We start from the raw sequence: 22,004 nt of genomic DNA on the forward strand, positions 1-22,004 counted from the left end.
TGACAACATGAATAATCAGAGTAGATCAACTCCCCTAAGGAATGACAAAGGAGAAAAAAACAGATGATGCCATTCATAGAAAAACGGCTGAAATGTCAGAAATAGAATTCAGAATTTGGATGGCAAAAAAAAATTAAAATGGAGAAAAAATTGGAAATAGAAATACAAAGAGTAGTTTGAAAGTTTTTCAAGAAGTCAATGAATTCAAAGACAAAATCACCAAGGATATGGACATAATGAATAGAGAAGTAGCAGAGCTCAAGGAAATGAGAAAGTTATTAGAGGAGTTTTATAATACAGTAGAATTCCTCTGACAGAGTGGAGTAGACAAAAGAAAGTATCTCTGAAGTTAAAGAGAAAGCTTTTGAATGCTCCCAAATGCTCAAAGATGCAGAGAAGTGGAAAGGAAAAATAAATCATTCTCTGAGAGTTGTGGGACCACTCCAAAAGATCAAACATTTGTCATATAGGAATTCCTGAAGGAGAAGACAATGGTCCAAAAGGCACAGATGCTCTACTCCAAGATATAATGGAGGAGAATTTTCCAAGCATGGCAAGAGATACAGAAATTCAGATACTAGACAGTTTCAGAACACCAGCAAGACTCAATCCAAATAAAATATTTCCTAGACACATTGTAATTAACTTTGCCAAAGTTAATAATAATAAGAAAATTCTTCAAGCAGCCAGACTTAAGAGAAGCACTACCTTCAAAAGGAGAAATATTAGAATGGCAGCAGATCTCTCAATTGAAACATTTCAAACTAGAAGAGGATGGTCATTGACCTTCAATGTCCTAAAAAAAACAACTTTCAGCCCAGGATCCTGTATACGGATAAACTGAGTTTTATTTGTGATAGAGAAATCAAATACCTTACTGACATACACATGTTGAGGAAATTTGACATAACTAAAACAGCTCTGCAGAATATTATAAGACCCATTTTCCATAATGACCAGCACAATTGTCTGCCACGGCAGTAAACTCACCCAGAAATTATTGAATAAAACCTAACTTCAAGGTAAAAGGATTAAAAATATCCTCTGGACCTTTGAAAAACATGACCTAAAACATTACCGTGCTTATCAATACTTTCAATTAATGTGAATGTCTTGAATTTTCCTCTAAGGAGGCACAGGATGGCTGAGTGGGTTAAAAAATTCAGGCCACACATCTTTTGCATAGAAAAGTCTCATCTTACCTTAATGGATAAAAAAAGACCCAGGGGAAAAGAATGGGCATCTATAATACAAGCGAATAGCAATCAGAAAAAAGCAGGGGTTGCAATTATATTTCCAGATAAAATAGGCTTTAAACCAATAAAGATAAAGAAAGGAAAGATAAACATGGACACTACATATTTCTCAAGGGAAACCCTCAACATGAAGAGATTTCAATATTTAGCATTTATGTACCCTAACAGAATGGTCTTTAATTTATATATTAAAAAAAAAAAAAAAACCTAACAGATATGAACAATTTGATATCTTCCAGCACCACAATAGTTTGAGACTTTTACACCCATTTGGCCATACTGGATGATACTCCTGGAAGAAAATAAACAAAGAAATAATGGATTTAAACTTTAGAATGAATGAACTTAACAAAAATCTACAGAACATTTCATCCTAACAAAACTGAATACACAGTCTTCTCATCAGTCCATGGATCATCCTCAAAAATAGATCATATCTTAGGACACAAGTCTAACCTCATGACATTTAAAGCAATGGCAATTATTCCTTGTATCTTTATGGATCAACATGGAATAAATTTGAACTCAACTGCAACAGGAATCTTCATTCTAAAACAAAGCCATGGAAACTAAACCTTATCCTTAACAATAGCTAGGTCAAAAATGAGATTGGGAGGGAAATTACCAAACTTTTAGAACCAAATGACAATGAAGACACAAATTATGAAAGCCTTTCAGATACTGCAAAGGCAGTCCTAAGTCTTGGAAGCCTTCATCAAGAAAAAAGAAAGAGAGGAAGCCAACAACTTAATGGGCCATCTCAAGCAACTGAAAAAGGAAGCACATTCCAACCCCCAACACAGCAGAAGTAAAGAAATAACCAAAATTAAATCAGATTTAAATGAAATTGAAAACAAAAGAATCATTCAGAAAACCAACGAAACAAAAGTTGGTTTTTTGAAAAAAATTAACAAAATTGTTAAAACTTTCGCTAATCTAACCAGTAACAGAAAACTAAAATCTCTAATAATGCCAATGAGAAATGATAAAGGAGAAATAACAATTGGCACCTCAGAAATTAAAAAAATCCTCAGTGATTATTACAAAAAATCTCTATTCTCTGAAATATGAAAATCTGGAGGAAATGGACTAATACCTGTAAGCATACCACCTTTCTAGACTCAGCCAGAAAGATTTAAAAATTTTGAATACTCCCATATCAAGCACTGAAATAGCATCAACTATATGAAACCTCCCTAAAAAGAAAAGTCCAGGATCAGATGGCTTCACATTTGAATTGTATCAAACCTCTCAAAATGAAATGGTACCTATATTACATAACCTTTCCAAAACAGAAAAAAAAGGAATACTTCCCAGCACATTCTATTAAGCAAATATCACCCTGATCCTCAAACCAGAAAAATACCCAACAAGAAAATGAAATTATAGACCAATATCTCTAATGAATATTGATGCAAAAATATCCAATAAGATTGTAGCAAACAGAAGTAAACAACATATCAAAAAAATTATACACCATGATCAAGTTGGTTTTATCCCAGGGTTGCAATGGTGGTTCACCATACATGAAACTATAAATACAATACATCACATAAATAAAATAAAAAAACAAAGACAATATGATTCTTTCAATTGATGCAGAAAAAGCTTTTGATCATACTCAGCATCCTTTCATGTTCAGAACACTTAACATTGTTAAAATGTCCATACTACACAACACAATCTACAGATCTATTACAATCCCTATTAAAGAACCTTTGTCAAACTTTAAAGAGCTTGAAAAACTAGAACTTCATTTTGGAATCAGAAAACCTCAATTGGCCAACAAATTACTTAGAAATAAAAACACATCTGGAAGTATCATGTTACTAGACTTCAGGAGATAGTATAAATATATAGTAATAAAAATCACAAAACAGTGATTTTTAGTACCTCACAAAAACAGTGAGGTAAATCTATATACAGAATAGAGAACCATGAGTTGAATCCAGCCACTTATAATTATTTGATCTTTCATAAGCCTATCAAGAACATTCATTGGGGGAAAGATTCCATATTTAGCAAAGGGTTCTAGGTGAACTGGCTGGTGACACGTAGAATACTGAATCTGGACCCTCCCCTTTTACCATTAACATAAATTTATTCTCACTGGATAAAAAATTTAAACTTAAGAAATGAAACTATTAAAATACTAAGAGAGTGCATGGAAATGGCTGGAAGAAATTGGTTTGGGAAATTTTTTTAACAGAAGAACCCCCTGGCAACTGAAGCAGTACAAAAAATATATTACTGGGATCTTATCAAACTAAAAACCTTCTGCACAGCCAAGAGCACAATTAGTAAAGCAAGAAGAAAGCCTTCAGAATTGGACAAGATATTTGCAGGTTATTCTTCCAACAATGTTCTGATAAATGGAATCCACAGGGAATTCAAACTAATCAATAATAAAATAACAAATAAACTCATTTTCTTGAGCAAGAGACTTGAACAGAAGCTTCTCTGAAGAAGACAGTTGCATGGCCTACAAACACATGAAAAAATGCTCATCATTTTTAATCATCAGAGAAATGCAAATCAAAACTTCTTTGAGATATCATCTAAATCCAGTAAGATTAGCCAACATCACAAAATCCCATAACTACAGATGTTGGCATGGATGTGGAGAGAAGGGAACACTTCTGCACTGCTGGTGGGAATGCAAGCTAATAGGACCTTTTTGGATAGAAGATTGGAGAATACTCAAGGAACTAGAAATAGACCTGTGGTTCGATCCTGCAATTCACCTACTAGGTATATACCTACATAATCAAAACTCATTTTACAACAAAGACATTTGTACCAGAATGTTTATTATAGCCCAATTCTTTTTCTTTCTTTCTTTCTTTTTTTTTTAAGGAACTATTTCTTTTTTTTATTGGTGGGGATTCATTGAGGGTACAATACGCCAGGTTACACTGATTGCATTTGTTAGGTAAAGTCCCTCTTACAATTGTGTCTTGCTCGCAAAAGTTGTGGCACACACCAAGGCCCCACCCCCTCCTTCCTTCCCTCTCTCTGCTCTTCCTTTCCCCACCTCTCCCACCTTCTTTCTCTCTCTGCTTTCCACTTCCCCCACCCCCATCATGTCCTTAATTGTCCTCACATCAAAATTGAGTGCATAGGATTCATGCTTCTCCATTCTTGCAATGCTTTACTAAGGATAATGTGTTCTACTTCCATCCAGGTTAATACAAAGGATGTAAAGTCTCCCTTTTTTAATGGCTGAATAGTATTCCATGGTGAACATATACAACAACTTGTTAATCCATTCCTGGATTGGTGGATGTTTAGGCTGTTTCCACATTTTGGCAATTATATATTGAGCTGCAATAAACAGTCTAGTGCAAGTGTCCTTATGATAAAAGGATTTTTTTTCCTTCTGGGTAGATGCCCAGTAATGGGATTGCAGTATCACATGGGGGGTCTAGCTTGAATGCTTTGAGGTTTCTCCATACTTCCTTCCAAAAAGGTTGTACTAGTTTGGAGTCCCATCAGCAGTGTAAAAATATTCCCTTCTCTCCACATCATGCCAGCATCTGCAGTTTTGAGATTTTGTAATGTGGGCCACTCTCACGGGGTTAGATGGTATCTCAGGGAGGTTTTGATTTGCATTTCTCTAATAATTAGGGATGATGAGCATTTTTTCATATATTTGTTAGCCATTCGTCTGTCTTCTTTAGAGAAGGTTCTATTCATGTCTCTTGCCCATTGATACATGAGATTGTTGGCTTTTTTCCTATGGATTAATTTGAGTTCTCTATTGATTCTAGTTATCAAGCTTTTGTCTGATTCAAAATATGCAAATATCCTTCCCCATTGTGTAGATTGTCGATTTGCTTTGGTTGTTGTCTCCTTAGCTGTATAGAAGCTTTTCAGTTTAATTAAGTCCCATTTGTTTATTTTCGTTGTTGTTGCAATTGCCATGGCAGTCTTCTTCATGAAGTCTTTCCCTAGGGAAATTTTTTCCAGGGTTTTTCCTATGCTTTCTTTGAGAATTTTTATTGTTTCATACCTTAAATGTAAGTTATTTATCCATCTTGAATCAATTTTTGAGTGGAGAAAGGTGTGGGTCCAGTTCCAGTCTTTTACACGTGGATATTCAGTTCTCCCAACACCATTTATTGAATAGGGAGTCTTTCTCCCAGTGTATATTCTTGTTTGGTTTCTCGAAGATTAGGTGGTTGTAAGATGTTAGTTTCATTTCCTGGTTTTCTATTCTATTCCAAGTGTCTATGTCTCTATTTTTGTGCCAGTACCATGCTGTCTTGATCACTATGGCTTTGTAGTACAGACTAAAATCTGGAATGCTGATGCCCCCAGCTTTATTTTTATTACTAAGAACTGCCTTAGCTATACAGGTTTTATTCTGGTTCCATACAAAACACAGAATCATTTTTTCCAAATCTTGAAAGTACGATGTTGGTATTTTAATAGGAATGGCATTGAATAGGTAGATTGCTTTGGAACATATAGACATTTTAACAATGTTGATTCTTCCCAGTTGTGAGCATGGTATGTTCTTCCATTTGTTAATGTCCTCTGCTATTTCCTTTCTTGGGATTTCATAATTTTCTTTATAGCGGTCCTTCACCTCCTTTGTTAGGTATATTCCGCGGTATTTCATTTTCTTTGAAACTATGGTGAAGGGACTTGTGTCCTTAATTAGCCTCTCATTTTGACTGTTATTGGCATATACAAATGCAACTGATTTGCAGACATTGATTTTATATCCTGAGACTTTAATGTATTTTTTGATGACTTCCAGGACTCTTGTGGTTGAGTCTTGGGGTTCTCTAAGTATAAGATCATGTAATCAGCAAAGAGGGAAGGTTTGACTTCCTCTGCTCCGATTTGGATTTCCTTTATTTCCTAATTGTATTGGCTAGAACTTCCAGCACTGTGTTGAAAAGTAATGGTGACAGAGGACAATCTTGTCTGGTTCCAGTTCTAAGAGGAAAAGCTTTCCGTTTTGTTCATTCAATTAAATATCAGCTGTGAGTTTGTCACAGATAGCTTCAATCAGTTTCAGAAACGTGTCATGTATGCCTATACTCTTCTGTGTTCTAATTAGAAGAGGATGGTGGATTTTATCAAATGCTTTTTCTGCATCTATTATGAGGATCATATGGTCTCTATTTTTCCTTCTGTTAATATGGTAGATAATGTTTATGAACTTGCCTATGTTAAACCAGCCTTGCATCCCTGGGATGACACCTACTTGATCAAGATCCATGACTTTTTTGAAGATAAGCTGTAAACTATTGGCTAGGATTTTGTTGAGAATTTTTGCATCTATATTCATTAATGAAATTGGTCTGAAATTCTCCTTTTTATTTGGGTCTTTTCCTGGTTTTGGTATCAGGATGATGTTTGCTTCATACAACATGTTGAGAAAGATTCCTTCCTCCTTAATTTTTTGGAATAATTTCTGCAGTATGGGAATAAGCTCTTCCTGAAGGTTTGATAAAATTCTGGTATGACACCATCTGAACCAGGGCATTTTTTGGTTGGAAGCTTTTGTATTGTTTCTTTAATCTCAGTGCTTGAAATTGATCTGTTCAAAACCTGTGTTTCGTCCTGGCTAAGTCTAAGGAGAGGGTGTGATTTCAAATATTGATACATTTCCTTCACATTGTCAAATTTCTGGGCATAGAGTTTCTGCTTGTATTCAGAGATGATCTTTTGTATATCTGTGGCATCAGTTGTTATTTCCCCTTTATTATTTCTGATTAAGGTTACTAGAGATTTTACTTTTCTATTTCAAGTTAGTCTGGCCAAAAGTTTATCTACTTTATTTATTTTTTCAAAAAACCATCTCCTTGTTTCATTAATTTTCTGAATGATTCTTTTGTTTTCAATTTCATTGATCTCTGATTTGATTTTGGAGATTTATTTTCTTCTACTGACATTAGGCTTAGATTGTTCTTCTTTTTCCAACTCCATAAGATGGCTTGTGAGTTTGCTGATGTGCTCTCTTTCAGTTTTTCGAATGTAGGCATCTAAAGTGATGAATTTTCCTTTCAGAACTGCTTTTGTAGTATCCCACAGGTTTTATAACTTGTGTCATCATTTTTGTTATGCTCAAGGAAGTTAGTGATTTCCTGTTCTATTTCTTCATGCACCCAAGTGTCATTCATCAGAAGGTTGTTTAATTTCCATGCCTTTGTGTGGGGTTGAATGTTTTTGTTGGAATTGAGTTCCACCCTTAGTTCCTTGTGGTCTGGGAAGATTCAAGGTAAAATTTCAATTCTTTTGTTTTTTATTTTATTTTATTTTTTTTTTATTAAATCATAACTGTATACATTGATATGATCATGGGGCATCATACACTCACTTCATAAACCATTTGACACATTTTTATCACAATGGTTAACATAGCCTTTCCGGCGTTATCTCAGTTACTGCGCCAAAACATTTAAATTCTACATTTACCAAGTTTCGCAAATACCCCTGTAATATGCACCACAGGTGTGATCCCACCGATTCCCCTCCCTCTACCCAACCCCCCCTTTCTCACTTCCCCCTATTGTTAAGTTGTAGCTGGGTTATAGCTTTCATGTGAGAGTTCCAAATTAGTTTCAGGTAGGGCTGAGTACATTGGGTACTTTTTCTTCCATTCTTAGGATACTTTGCTAAGAAGAATATGTTCCAGCTCCATCCATGTAAACATGAAAGAGGTAAAGTCTCCATCTTTCTTTAAGTCTGCATAGTATTCCATGGTATACATATACCACAATTTATTAATCCATTCGTGGATCGATGGGCACTTGGGCTTTTTCCATGACTTAGCTATTATGAATTGGGCTGCAATAAACATTCTGGTACAAATATCTTTGTTATGTTGTGATTTTTGGTCTTCTGGGTATATGCCCAGCAGAGGAATTACAGGATTGAATGGCAGATCTATTTTTAGATCTCTGAGTGTTCTCCATATATCTTTCCAAAAGGAATGTATTAATTTGCATTCCCACCACCAGTGCAGAAGTGTTCCCTTTTCTCCGCATCCACGCCAACATCTCTGGTCTTGAGATTTTGTGATATAGGCTAGTCTCATTGGAGTTAGATGATATCTCAAAGTAGTTTTGATTTGCATTTCTCTGATGATTAAAGATGATGAGCATTTTTTCATATGTCTGAAGGCCGTGCGCCTGTCTTCTTCAGAGAAGTTTCTCTTCAAATCCCTTGCCCAGCCTGCGATGGGATCCCTTGTTTTTTTCTTGCTGATGCGTTTGAGTTCTCTGTGGATTCTGGCTATTAAACCTTTGTCAGAGATATACCCTGCAAATATCTTCTCCCATTCTGAGGGCCGTCTGTTTGCTTTCCTTACTGTGTTCTTAGCTGTGCAGAAGCTTTTTAGTTTGATCAAGTCCCAGTAGTGTATTTTTGAAGCTGCTTCAATTGCCCGGGGGGTTCTCCTCATGAAATACTCACCCAGACCAATTTCTTCAAGGGTTTTCCCTGCATTCTCCTCCAGTATTTTTATAGTTTCATGTCTTAAGTTTAAATCCTTAATCCAATGAGAGTCTATCTTAGTTAATGGTGAAAGGTGTGGGTCCAATTTCAGTCTTCTGCAGGTTGCCAGCCAGTTCACCCAGCACCATTTGTTAAATAGGGAATCTTTTCCCCACTGAATGTTTTTAATTGTCTTGTCAAAAATCAAATAGCGGTAAGTAGCTGGATTCATCTCTTGGTTCTCTATTCAGTTCCAGATATCTACTTCTCTGTTTTTGTGCCAATACCATGCTGTTTTGATCACTATCGATTTCTAGTAAAGTCTGAGGTCTGCTACTGTGATTCCTGCTGTTTTGTTTTTATTTCTGAGTAATGTCTTGGCTATTTGAAGTTTTTTCTGATTCCATATAAAACAAAGTAATGTTTTTTCAAGATCTTTAAAATATGACAGTGGAGCTTTAATAGGGAGTGCGTTGAAATTATATATTGCTTTGGGTAGTATGGACATTTTGATAATGTTGATTCTTCCCAGCCATGAGCATGGTATGTTTTTCCATTTGTTAACATTTTCAGCTATTTCTTTTCTTAGAGTTTCATAGTTCTCTTTATAGAGATCTTTCACGTCTTTTGTTAGGTAAATTCCCAAATATTTCATCTTCTTTGGCACTACTGTGAATGGGATAGAGTCCTTAACTGCTTTTTCAATTTGACTGTTGTTGGTGTATATAAAGGCTACCGATTTATGAATGTTGATTTTGTAACCTGAGACGCTACTGTATTCCTTGATCACTTCTAGGAGTTTTGTAGTAGAGTCCCTAGTGTTTTCCAGATACACAATCATATCATCTGCGAAGAGCGAAAGTTTGATCTCTTCTGACCCTATATGGATACCCTTGATCGCCTTTTCTTCCCTAATTTCGGTGGTTAAAACTTCCATTACAATGTTGTATAGCAATGGAGACAATGGGCAGCCTTGTCTGGTTCCTGATCTGAGTGGAAATGATTCCAATTTAACTCCATTCAATATGATATTGGCTGTGGGTTTGCTGTAGATAGCCTCTATCAGTTTAAGAAAAGTCCCTTCTAGACCAATTTTCTTGAGTGTTCTGATCATGAAGGGATGCTGGATATTATCAAAAGCTTTTTCTGCATCAATTGAGAGAATCATATGGTCTTTGTTTTTTAATTTGTTTATGTGCTGAATTACATTTATAGATTTACGTATATTGAACCAGCCTTGACACCCTGGGATAAAACCATCATGGTCATGATGTATAATTTGTTTGATGTGTTGCTGGATTCTGTTTGTTAGGATCTTGTTGAATATTTTTGCATCTATATTCATTAGTGATATTGGTCTATAATTTTCTTTTCTTGTTGGGTCTTTTTCTGGTTTGGGGATCAGGGTGATGTTTGCTTCATAGAACGTGTTGGGTAGTCTTCCTTCTTTTTCTACATTTTGGAACAGGTTGAGTAATATAGGTAGTAATTCCTCTTTAAAGGTTTGGTAGAATTCTGACGTGAAACCATCTGGTCCCGGGCTTTTCTTGTTAGGAAGGTTTTGTATAGTTGATGCTATTTCTGAACTTGATATGGGTCTGTTCAACATTTCCACTTGATTCTGGTTAAGTCTTGGAAGGTGGCGTGCTTCCAAGTATCGGTCTATTTCCTTCAGATTTTCATATTTCTGAGAATAAAGTTTCTTGTAATATTCATTAAGGATTTTTTTGATTTCCGATGAGTCTGTGGTTATTTCGTCTTTGTTGTTTCTGATTTATGATATTAGAGATTTTACTCTTTTTTTCCTGATTTGGTTGGCCAGAGGTTTATCTATTTTATTGACCTTTTGAAAAAAACCAACTTTTTGATTTATTGATCTGTTGAATTATTCTTTTGTTTTCAATTTCATTTAATTCTGCTCTAATTTTTGTTATTTCTTTTCTTCTACTGGGTTTGGGGTTGGAATGTTCTTCCTTTTCCAGTTGCGTGAGATGTCCCATTAAGTTTTTAACTTCCTCTCTTTCCGTTCTCTTGAGGAAGGCTTGCAGTGCTATAAATTTCCCTCTTAGAACTGCCTTGGCAGTGTCCCAGAGGTTCTGATAGTTTGTGTCTTCATTGTCGTTTTGTTCCAAAAAATTGGCGATTTCTTTCTTAATCTCATCTCTGACCCAGCTATTATTCAGCATAAGGTTATTTAACTTCCGTGTTTTTGTATGGGTATGCAGATTCCTGTTGTTACTCAATTGAAGTTTTATTCCGTGATGGTCCGAGAAGATGCATGGAATAATTTCAATTCCTTTAAATTTACTGAGGTTAGACTTGTGACCTAAAATGTGGTCAATTTTGGAGTAAGTTCCGTGGACTGGTGACAAGTATGTGTATTCAGTTTTGTTGGGATGAAATGTTCTGTAGATGTCTGCTAAATCTAAATATTGGATGGTTACTTTTAAATCTAAGATTTCTTTGCTCAGCTTCTTGCTGGAGGATCGATCCAAAAATGCCAAGGGAGTGTTGAAATCTCTGACAATTATGGAGCTGGAGGAAATCAAGTTACTCATGTCTGTTAGAGTTTCTCTTATAAATTGAGGTGCATTCTGGTTGGGTGCATAGATATTAATAATTGACATCTCATCATATTGAGTATTACCCTTAACAAATATGAAGTGACCATTCTTGTCCTTCCTCACTTTTGATGGTTTAAAGCCTACTGTATCTGCAAATAAAATTGCAACACCTGCTTTTTTCTGATTACCATTTGCCTGAAATATGGATGACCGTCCTTTCACCCTGAATCTGTATTTGTCTTTTAAGTTGAGATGTGACTCTTGTACGCAACAAATATCTTGCTTGAGTTTTTGTATCCAGTCAGCTAACCTATGTCTCTTTAGAGGACAGTTTAAGCCATTCACATTGATGGAGAGTATTGATAAGTCTGGTGGAATTTTGGGTATCGAGTTCTTCAAAGGTCCAGTGGACATTTTTAATCCTTTCGCCAGTGTGGAAGTTGGAGTTTGATCCGAAGTTTCTGAGTGAGTTTACTTTTGTGGTATAGGATTAGGTTGGTCATTGTGGAGGATAGGTCTGAGAACATCCTGAAGAGCTGGTTTACTTATGGCAAATTTTTTCAACATATGAATGTCATTGAAGTATTTAATTTCTCCATCATAGATGAAACTCAGTTTAGCTGGATACAAGATCCTGGGTTGAAAGTTTTTTTGCTTTAGGAGATTAAAATTTGATGACCAGCCTCTTCTGGCTTGAAAAGTTTCAGCAGAGAGATCTGCAGTTATTCTAATATTCTTACCTTTGTACGTTATAATTTTCTTTCGCCGGGCTGCTTTGAGAATCTTCTCTTTCATGTTAACTTTAGTGAAGCTAATTATGATATGTCTGGGGGATGACTTATTGGGGTTGAATCGTGCTGGGGTTCTGAAGCTGTCTGCTATCTGAATTTCAGATTCTCTAGGCATGTCTGGAAAATTTTCTTTCATAATTTCATGCAGAAGGGCCTCTGTGCCGTTGGAGGCCACTTCATCGTTCTCAGTAATCCCGATAATTCTTATGTTCCTTTTTTTCGAATTATCTGAGAGTTCTCTGAGTGAGTGTTCCATTTTTGCTCTCCATTTCTTTTCCTCTTTGAGAGATTGGGAGCGTTCGAAGACTTTATCTTCAATGTCAGAAATCCTTTCCTCTGCTTGCTCCATTCTGTTTCTGAGGGATTCTACTGTATTTTTCATATCTTTGAGGGCTGTAAGTTCTTGCTTCAGTGTGTCTAAGTCTTTGGTGGTTTTGTCTTTAAGTTCGTTAAACTCTTGAGACAATTTTTGAATTTCTCCTCGAATTCCTAATTCCATTTTATTAATCTTGTGTGCAATCCAAATTCTGAATTCGATTTCTGACATCTCAGCCAGTTGTTTATGAATGGGATCTTCAATCACATCTGCCATATCTTTTCTTGGGGGGGTTGATCTATTCTGGTTATTCATGTTACCAGAGTTTTTCCGCTGATTCTGCCCCATGGTTATTTTACTCCCTTTGCTTTTTCTCCTGGGGTTTTATCGAGGGCCCGTACAGTGTTGTGGCCTGAGAAACTGGGCCCTGTCTGGTGTGGTGGGGCAAAGTGGTTCTGTCTTGTTTTCTGCTGGTTTCTGTTCGATCCTATTGCAACTTCTACTCTGGCTTGAAGTCTCAGCTGTGTGGAAAAATCAGCAATTAAGTCACCCCGCCCACCCACCTCTGGCCCCAGTTGGAAAAGGAGAATCAAACCTTCCTGCAATCGCACACCCAGGGCACCGCCTGAAAAATCCTCAGTCTATTAGCCCAGTTCAAAAGGTCCAAAGCAACTGTCTCAATCGGCACTTGTCTCAGGTGGGAGAGTTCAAGAGGTCTCTGGGAACTGGATCACAGGGGCCTGGTGACTCCTCTGACACGGCTCACCCCAGTGCAGCGTGGAGTCAGGAGGAGCCACCCAGCAAACAGAGCAGTCTAGGAAGGTTGACGTCTCCTTCCCCACTTTGCCCCTCCGTCGGACCCAGTCACTGGTATCTCTGCAGATGGCTAACCCAGTTGCCTGCAGCGAACAGACACTCCAGGGGTTTGCACCTGCCTGAATCGCAAGGAAGTCTGCCAGGCCCCCGCAGACTGCCACTATCTAGCAGGAGGAGATGGGGCCTGACATCTTTGAGTGCTTGATGCAGGTGATGGGAAGGAGGTGTTCACTCAGGCTTAGCCCTGTCCCTGATGGATGCTGCTAACAGAACAGAACAGACAACTTTGCGGGGTTGTTTCTCTGTTCCTGTCGAAATCGCGTACAGAAGACGGGCTGTTTTGAGTTCAAACGTCTTTGCTGCTGGAGATTTGCGTCCGATCACCTCTCTGGGTCGGCCTCGCCCTGGAAACTTCCCGGGTTTGTGAGCCGTGTCAGGAAATCCCCCGCTCACCGGTGGCCTCCTCTGGTTTCCCAGGGAGACAGGGGATGTGGCCTCAGAATTTCCAGAAGTGAGCGTTCTGCCATTAAAGAAAAAACGGCTGTTGATCTACCTCCAGGGAACTGCTGCTCTGGTGTGGGCACTCAGGTGACCCTTTTCTCCTCTGTCCCATGCCCCAGAGTCAGCACTGAGCGGCCGCAGTTTGTGCTGGGTCCACACCCCTCAAGAGATCCCCCAAGAATCAGAACTCTTGGGGGATAGGCCCCCAGACCTCGATTGGGAGTGGCAGGGGGAAGCTAGAGTTTCATTCAGTTTTACACAACACTACGGCCGGGGGAGGGCTCCTGCACTGCACGGCAGGGAAGTGCCACCAATGCTTGATTTCCCCTCAGCAGAGTGCCCTCTCCTCGCTCATGTGTCCCAGAGTCAGCGCTGACCTGATGCAGCTCAGGCATTGTGCACTCCCCTCAAGAAATCACCCAAGGATCCGAACTCCTGGGGGATAGGCCCTCAGACCCCGAGTGAGAGTAGGGGCTCTCAGCTCTCAGCGGGGAAGCTAGAGTCTTATTCAGTCTTGTGCCCCGTAATGTTGCCCGGGGAGGGTTGCTGCACTGCACCGCAGGGAAGTGCCGCGAGGCATGACTCCCCCTCAGCCCGGTGCCCTCTCCTCACTCACGCGCCTCAGAGTCAATGCTGACCAGTCGCAACTCGGGGACTGTCCACTCCCCTTGAGAAATCACCCAAGGATCCGAACTCCTGGGGGACAGGCCTCCAGACCTCAGTGGGCGGGAGGGGAGTGCCAGGAGGGTTGCCGGCGAAGGATTCCCAAAGTTTTATTCAGTTTTATGCCTGGCAGGAGACCACCACGACACCCCAGTAGGGGAGGTTAGGTCCAGTTTTTAGAAGGTCTCTCCCGTGGGGTGTAGTGGGAGGACCTTTAATTTCTGCCCGCTTGTTTAATTGTGGGGCTCTTGAGCCGGTCTCATGGGGGAGGGGGACTCCCGTCCGCTTGGTGGTGGATTTTGTACCTTTTGTTTGCGTCCTTGTGATCACAGCTTGCCTCAGCGGTGTTGATGTGCGTTCTTCAACCTTCTCTCTTGGTGAGGCTCAAGTCCACCAGGATACTTACTAAATTCCTGTCCCTTAACTCTCCTTCTGGACGGGAGCCTCTGTTGAAAGCTGGCTTCAGTCCGCCATCTTGTCTCCCTCCCCAATTTCAATTCTTTTGATTCTGTTGAGGTTTATTTTGTGTCCTAGGGTATGATCAATTTTGGAGAGTGTTCCATGGGGTGATGAGAAGAATGTATATTATTTGTCTTTGGGATGAAGTGTTCTATATGCATCTATGAAGCACACTTGTTCTATGGTCTCATTTAAGTCCCTTATATCTTTGTTTAATTTCTGTTTGCAGGATCTGTCCACCTCTGTAAGAGGAGTGTTAAAGTCTCCTGTTAGTATGGTATTATAGAATATCATATTGCTCAGACTAAGTAAGGTCTGTTTCAAAAATCTGGGAGCATTTAATTTGAGTGCATAAATATTTAGAATTGAAATATCTTCTTGTTGTATTTTTCCCTTGACCAATATAAAGCGATCATCTTTGTATTTTTTGACATTAGTTGTTTTAAATCTACATGTATCTGAAAATAAGATTGCAACTTCTCTTTTCAGACAATTCCATTTATCTGAAAAATTGTCTTCCAACTCTTAACTTGGAGTTTTAATTTGTCTTTTGAAGCTAGGTGTGTTTCTTGCAGACAACAAATGGATAGCTTTTGTTTTTTAATCCATTCAGCAAATCTATGCCTCTTCAGTGGGGAATTCAAGCTATTAACATTTACTGATATAATTGATAAGTGAGGTAATGTTCTATTCATCTTATTTTGTGTGAGTCCATTGCTTAGTTTTTATCTTTTGCGTCAGTGTGTAAGTTAGGTTCTGACCTTTAATTGCTGAGTTCTTACTTTTCTGTTGATTCATTGTGATGATCAGTGTGTAGAACAGGTTGAAGTATTTCCTTTAGAGCTGGTCATGTTGTGGCAAATTTCCTCAGCGTTTGTATATGGTAAATTATTTGATTTCTCCATTAATTTTAAAGCTTAGCTTAGCAGGATATAGAATTCTGGGCTGGAAATTGTTCTGTTTAAGTAGATTAAAGGTAGATGACCATTGTCTTCTTGCTCGGAAAGTTTCATTAGAGAAGTCTGCAGTCACCCTGATGGAATTTCCCCAGTAGGTCAACTGGCACTTATTCCTGGCAGCTTGTAGAATCTTTTCTTTTGTCTTGACTTTGGACAGGTTCATCACAATGTGTCTCCGGAGAAGCTCGGTTAGAGTTGAGGTGACCTGGGGTCCAATATCCTTTTGAAAGAAGTGTGTCAGAGAGGGACTTTACCTAACAATTGCAATCAGTGTAACCTGGCTTATTGTACCCTCAATGAATCCCCAACAATAAAAACAAACAAAAAAAGAAGTGTGTCAGAATCCTTGGTGTGTTTGGAAAATTTTCATTTATACTATTCTCTAGTATGGCTTCCATTCCCCTGGGGCATTCTTCTTCCTCTTCTGGGATACCTAAACTCGTATGTTTGAATGCTTCATAAAGTCCCATAATTCTGTCATTGAACATCTGCTTTCTCTCTCTTCTTTTCTGCCTCTTTAAATATCTGAGTTATGTCAAGAGCTTTGTCCTCTACCTCTGAAATTCTTTCTTGTGCATAGTCTAATCTGTTGTTGATACTTTCTATTGCATCTTTAAGTTCCCTAATTGACTTCTTCAGTTCCTTCAGCTCTGGTATATCCTTTCTGTTCTTCATACTGTTCATGTCTTATTTAATTCTGTTTTATTTATTTCCTTTTGGTTATTTTCCACTTTGTCAGCAGCTTCCTTCATTGTTTCCATCATTTCCATCATTGTTTTCATCTGTATTCTAAATTCCCTTTCTGTCATTTCTAACATTTCTTTATAGGTGGAATCCTCTGCAGTAGCCAACTCAGTGTCCCTTCGGGGAGGGGGTTGCTGTGGACTGGTTTTTCATGTTGCCAGGATTTTTCTGCTGATTCTTTCTCATGAGTGATTTCTTTTATGTGTTTCCTTGCCCTAACTTTCCTTTCACTTTCTCTTGTTCTTTAAGTTGCTGTGCCTCTGGAGCAGGTTTTCGATGAGTCCTTTTGGTACAGGACCAGAAGCATGAGAAGGTTGAAGAGCAAGAAGGGAAAAAGAAAGAAAAAGAGAGAGAGGAGAAAAATGAGAAAAGAAAGGGAGTGGGTAAAAGGGAATATTGACAAAAATAAGAGGGGCACAGAAAGAATGAGACAGAGCAATGTAGGTGTACAATAGGGTACTTTGACCCAAACTTAAAAACCCCCAAATTCTGGGGGTTACAGGTTGGGGGGTTCCCTTGAGGTCAGCAGCTCTTTGCTAGCCTGTTCAGACACAGTACCTCACCTCTACCAAGTAGAGAGGAAAGATTAAAATGCTATAAATCAAACCAAAACAAGCAAACAGAAAACTTTTTGGAATAAAATTGGGGAAAAAAAACAAATAATAGTGGTAGAAACACTAGCAAAAATGAACTTCTAATTGTTGAAAAAGGCAAAAATTGGAAATAATATTTAAACTAGAAAAATGAAGAAAGAAAAGAAAAATCTATAGGAAGTACATTGAAATTAAAAAACAAAACAACAACAACAACAAAAGCAGTATCTATATCTTGCTGAATATTGTCTGGGCAATAGGTGATCTTCAGGGGTATGAGATATTAATCACAATGCTGATACACTTGTACGAAATGGAGACTAGACGCCTCTGCTGATTTCTCAAACCCTGAAGGGTGAAGAGCATAAAGTGGAGAGCCTAAGTCTCTCCTTAGCCCACGTAAAGGAAACTTTAAACTGCTAAACTTGGCTAAGCAGAAGCTTTCCCAGGAAAGTGCTTCTCACTGGGATCACTCCTGAAGTGGCTATCCACTTAACCACTGTGCCAAAACCAGTCTCACTTATGCTCCTGAAGGCTAAGGCTGCCAGGCATCTCTGACCCATCTTTAGGATGCTCCATCACTAGATTACTAGCTCTCACCTGATCCTTGCTCTGAAACTCTGAGGGCAGAGCTTGCTGGGGCAGTTCTCCCACAATGGCTCTGCACAGCCCACAGCCGAACCCTACTAGCTCTGTCTGCCTCAGCAGCTCAGTCTGGGACCATAGACAATGCTTAAAGTCCTCCATACTCTTGCCCAAGTTCTCCCAAGGTAGTTCAACTGAGTGCCAATTCCAAAAAACCAAAGCAGCTCACAGGTAAGGTCTTTCCAGGTTGCAATCTCACTGCTGCTGTACTTATAGCTGTTGGTGGGATTAGACCAAATGAATACACGTAACCACTTGCCAGTTTTCCACTGCTTTTGTCCTCCTCCTGAGGTCCATAAGTCTCTTGCTGACTCCCTGTGTCCTCGAAGGGATGTTTATGGGCAGATCCCACTAGCCAGAGATGCCTGGAGTCTTGTCTCCCCAGATTCACTGTGCCCAGTTGCAAGGAAGCTGTTACTCAGCTTCCATCTTGCTGTGTCTCCTTTTATAGCCCAATTCTTAATTGCCAAGTCAGGGAAGAGCCCAAGTACCCATTTACCCATGAATGGATTAACAAAAGAGGGTATATGTATACCACGGAATACTATGCAGCAATGAAAAAGATGGAAACTTTACATCTTTTTTGTTTACCTGGATAAAACTGGAACTTATTCTTCTTAGTAAAGTATATCAAGAATGGAAGAAAAGTATCCAATGTACTTTAATGAAATGGTTATATAATCACCTATGCATTCATGCCAATAGTAAAACAAAACTGTAGTCCAGCAAGAAAGAAGGAAAAGGAAGGAGAGGGTAAGGGTGGTTTAGGAAGATGGAGGATATGTGATGGCACCTCATCTAATGTGCATAATACAGTGCTCCACTTAAAACAATTAATGGTAGAGTATAAATATCTTACCACAACAAATAAGTGAGGTGATGGTTATGCTAACAAGTTTGATGTAAGCTTTCTGCATTGTATATCCAATCAGCATATTGTACCCCATAAATGCATTAATGTACACAGTTATAATTTAATAATAAAAATAAAAATAAACAATGTCCATTATCACCATTCAATATTTTGCTGGAAATTCTTGGCAGTGCAATCAGCAAAGAGAAGTATCTACAGGGCATCCAAATGAGGACAGAGAAGGTCAAACCCTGCTTGTTGCTGATGATCTGTCCTTATACTTATAAAACCCAAGAGACTCAACCAAAAAACTTAGGGAAGTGATTACAATATACATTAATGTCTCAGGCTATAAAAATCAATGTCCACAAATTAGTAGCCTTTGTGTATGCAATAACAGCCAGTTGAAAACTAAATCAAGGACATAATTCACTTCACAGTATATTCAAAGAAAATGAAATACTTAGGAATACACCTAACGAAAAGGTGAAGGATATTTACAAAGAGAATTATGGAAATCTAAGGGGAAAAAATAGCAGAAGATAATAACAAAATGGAAGAGTATACAATGATTTTTGCTAGGAAGAATCAACACTGTTGAAATGTCTATTGTACCCAAAGAAATCTACAGATTCAATGCAATCCCCATTATACTGCCAACATCATACTTTGAAGTACTGAAAAAAAAAATAGTACTTCATTTTGTACAGAACCAGAAAAACACCCTGGATAGCCAAGGCTATTCTTTGTAATGAAAACAAAGCTAGAGGCATCACCCTACCAGACTTTAGGCTACATTACAGGGCCACAGTAATCAAAACAGCATGGTATTGGCAAAAAAATAGAGACATAGACATATAGAAGACAATAGAAAATAAGAAGTGAAACCAGTCTCTACATGCCATCTGATCTTTGATAAGCCAAACAAAAGCATACACTGTTGGAGACCAAGCCCCAGGCTGATAGAAGCAGCCATTAGCTCTTGAAGAAGGCAATAAGAGCAAGACAATCTCCTAGCCAGCTTGGAGATATTTCCCCGCCCGGGATACAAGCCCTCAAGCAGCTGCATGTGTTAATGAGATAAGATCAGCAGCGCATTAGCAAGCAAATGTTATACTTTGTAACATTCTGTAGGGCAACAGAATAGGAATTGTGCTAGGGCAGAAAGAACACACAGCAACCATTAAAGATGTGATCCTAGTACATGTGCCCCCACTCCTGTTGTATGAGGTTTCAGTAAAAGACCTAGAGACAGGTTTCTTGGGGCTCTTGGGACACAGATGGAAAGCTCAACTCTTGCAGGCTTCTACCTTCAATCCATGTCTTGCAGGCTTGTACCTTCAATCCATGTCCTGGCTGTTTTTATTCACTTTGTGAGAGGATTCTATAATGGGCACTGACATAATGGTGATGAGGATGGGATAATGGATGTGCATTGACAAATGGTGTAGTTGGCAGGATTCTGGATGCGGACAGGAGAGAGTACATTTGAGAGTAAGTGAAACCTTCGGCAGAAAGCAAGGGGAGTTTTAGCCAAAGGGGGAGCTGTGCTTGGGTTAAAGTGCAACCTTTGATTTCTTTTAGTCAAAGAGAGAACTGCTCTCAGACTAAGCGGGACCTTTGGCAAATAGTAGGAAATGATGGGTAATTTTGTGACCGCAGAGTTGCAACAATCAGAAACTGATGAGGAAAGTAATGAGGTGGTGCAGAAGGTTCAATTTGAGGAAGATAGGAAAGATAAAGATAGGGGACGAAAGAAAGATGTAATACCTTGCCTCTCTCAAGAACCACTAATTCTACTTTTCCCTCTTGGGGTCAAATCAGAAAACTGTACTTGGAGGCTGAGGATTTGGTAAAATGTCAAGGGAAACCACTAATGGAAGACTTTTTGTTCTTGGCAATGATTACATTAGTGTCAACAAAGAGGAGTACATCACCTATTGGTAAAAAATGGGGTAATAAACTGAACAAAATTCCAAAAAAAGAGAAAATACAATATTTATGAGAGTTCTTTTAGTTCTTCCTCAGAGGAAGAAGTGTGTGATATAGATACTATTAAACAGGGAAATGCCTCAATTGCTACTATTGTGACTCAGGTCAAACAGTTAGAAGACCAATTGAATAACATCACAGATAAAACTATTAATGCAGATCCTCCAACATTGCCCTAAGCACCTTCCTGTGAAGATAGTCTTCCCACAAACTCTGTTATGAAAACCCTGTTGGGGGGTCATAAAACAGGTGATTTTACTTTTGAAGATACTTTAGGGCTTTTCCCTATTACATTACTGATATTCCTCCTAATCTGCAGTACCCTCAAGGAGGCCAATGCTTTGATCACCATATGAATTTTTAAGACCTTAAAAGATTTAAAACAGGCCATAATACAGTATGGCATGCAGTCCTCATTTTCTAGAGGCATATTGCAGGGACTTTCACACCCAGGGATGCCATGGTTAAAATTGATCAGATCTGTCACAAAAATATCATCAAATTCTTTACAGGAGATGTTTTTGGCTACCATGGATATACATTTGCCAATCTTGGAGAAGAGTTTGTAGAGGAGAAAACCAAAGTGGCCAAAGCTAGCCAAGGAGTAGAAGATGGATCTGACACCAAGAGAGCAAAACCTGATTCTTCTGAGACAACATTGGTCAAAAAGAAGGTGGTCTTCTGCCCTGTGAAAGAAACACTGGAGGTAGACTGGAGCAGTGATAAAGCAAAGGCTGCTCTGAAGTGCACAACTTCTGATTACTTTCTCCTTCAAGAGCTCCTGAAATTCCACACAGATAAAGGAAGAGATCCCAGTTGTGACATGTATGGGGAAGATTCTGAGTTTTTGCTGCAGATATGAAATGATGTGCTTGACTCACTGGGTGTCAGTCCTGAGCTGCTCCCTGAGGACTTTGTCAGGTACTGTTTCTCCGAGATGACCCCAGTGTGTGCAGTGGTTGGAGGGATTTTAGCACAAGAAATTGTGAAGGTTCTGTCTCAAAGGGATCCTCCCCATAGCAACTTCTTCTTTGATGGCATGAAGGGCAGTGGGATTGTGGAGTGCCTCGGCCCCAAGTGAACCCAAACCCTAAGGCTTGGCAGCCCTGGAGATGGTGACCCACAGTGGCCACACGTATTCCCTTTTCCCTCCCTCCCATGAAGGCCTCTTCAGATGAAGGACAAGTGAAGTCACTGGCCCACTGCAAAGCATTTCCTGTGAGGAAGGAGGGAGGGCTTCCTGTCACCAGCAGCTGCTACACAAGGATGCTGGGATGGCTGTCTCCATTCCAGTACTATTCAAGCTATCTACCACCCCAGGCCTGCCCTAGCTACCCAACATGGTCATCACCTTCAGACACCTCTCTACCCCCTTTCTGTCTTGATTTCCTCACAGGGCA

General features: G+C 39.0%; 1 pseudogene; it reads left to right on the forward strand.

Moving 5' to 3' along the window:
• The first annotated feature begins 20,252 nt into the window (after window positions 1-20,252).
• LOC128568539 (SUMO-activating enzyme subunit 1-like) lies at window positions 20,253-21,685 on the forward strand (annotated as a pseudogene).
• Window positions 21,686-22,004: the final 319 nt, after the last annotated feature.

The sequence above is a fragment of the Nycticebus coucang genome, chromosome 17 (assembly GCF_027406575.1).
Source record: "Nycticebus coucang isolate mNycCou1 chromosome 17, mNycCou1.pri, whole genome shotgun sequence".
Taxonomy (NCBI): domain Eukaryota; kingdom Metazoa; phylum Chordata; class Mammalia; order Primates; family Lorisidae; genus Nycticebus; species Nycticebus coucang.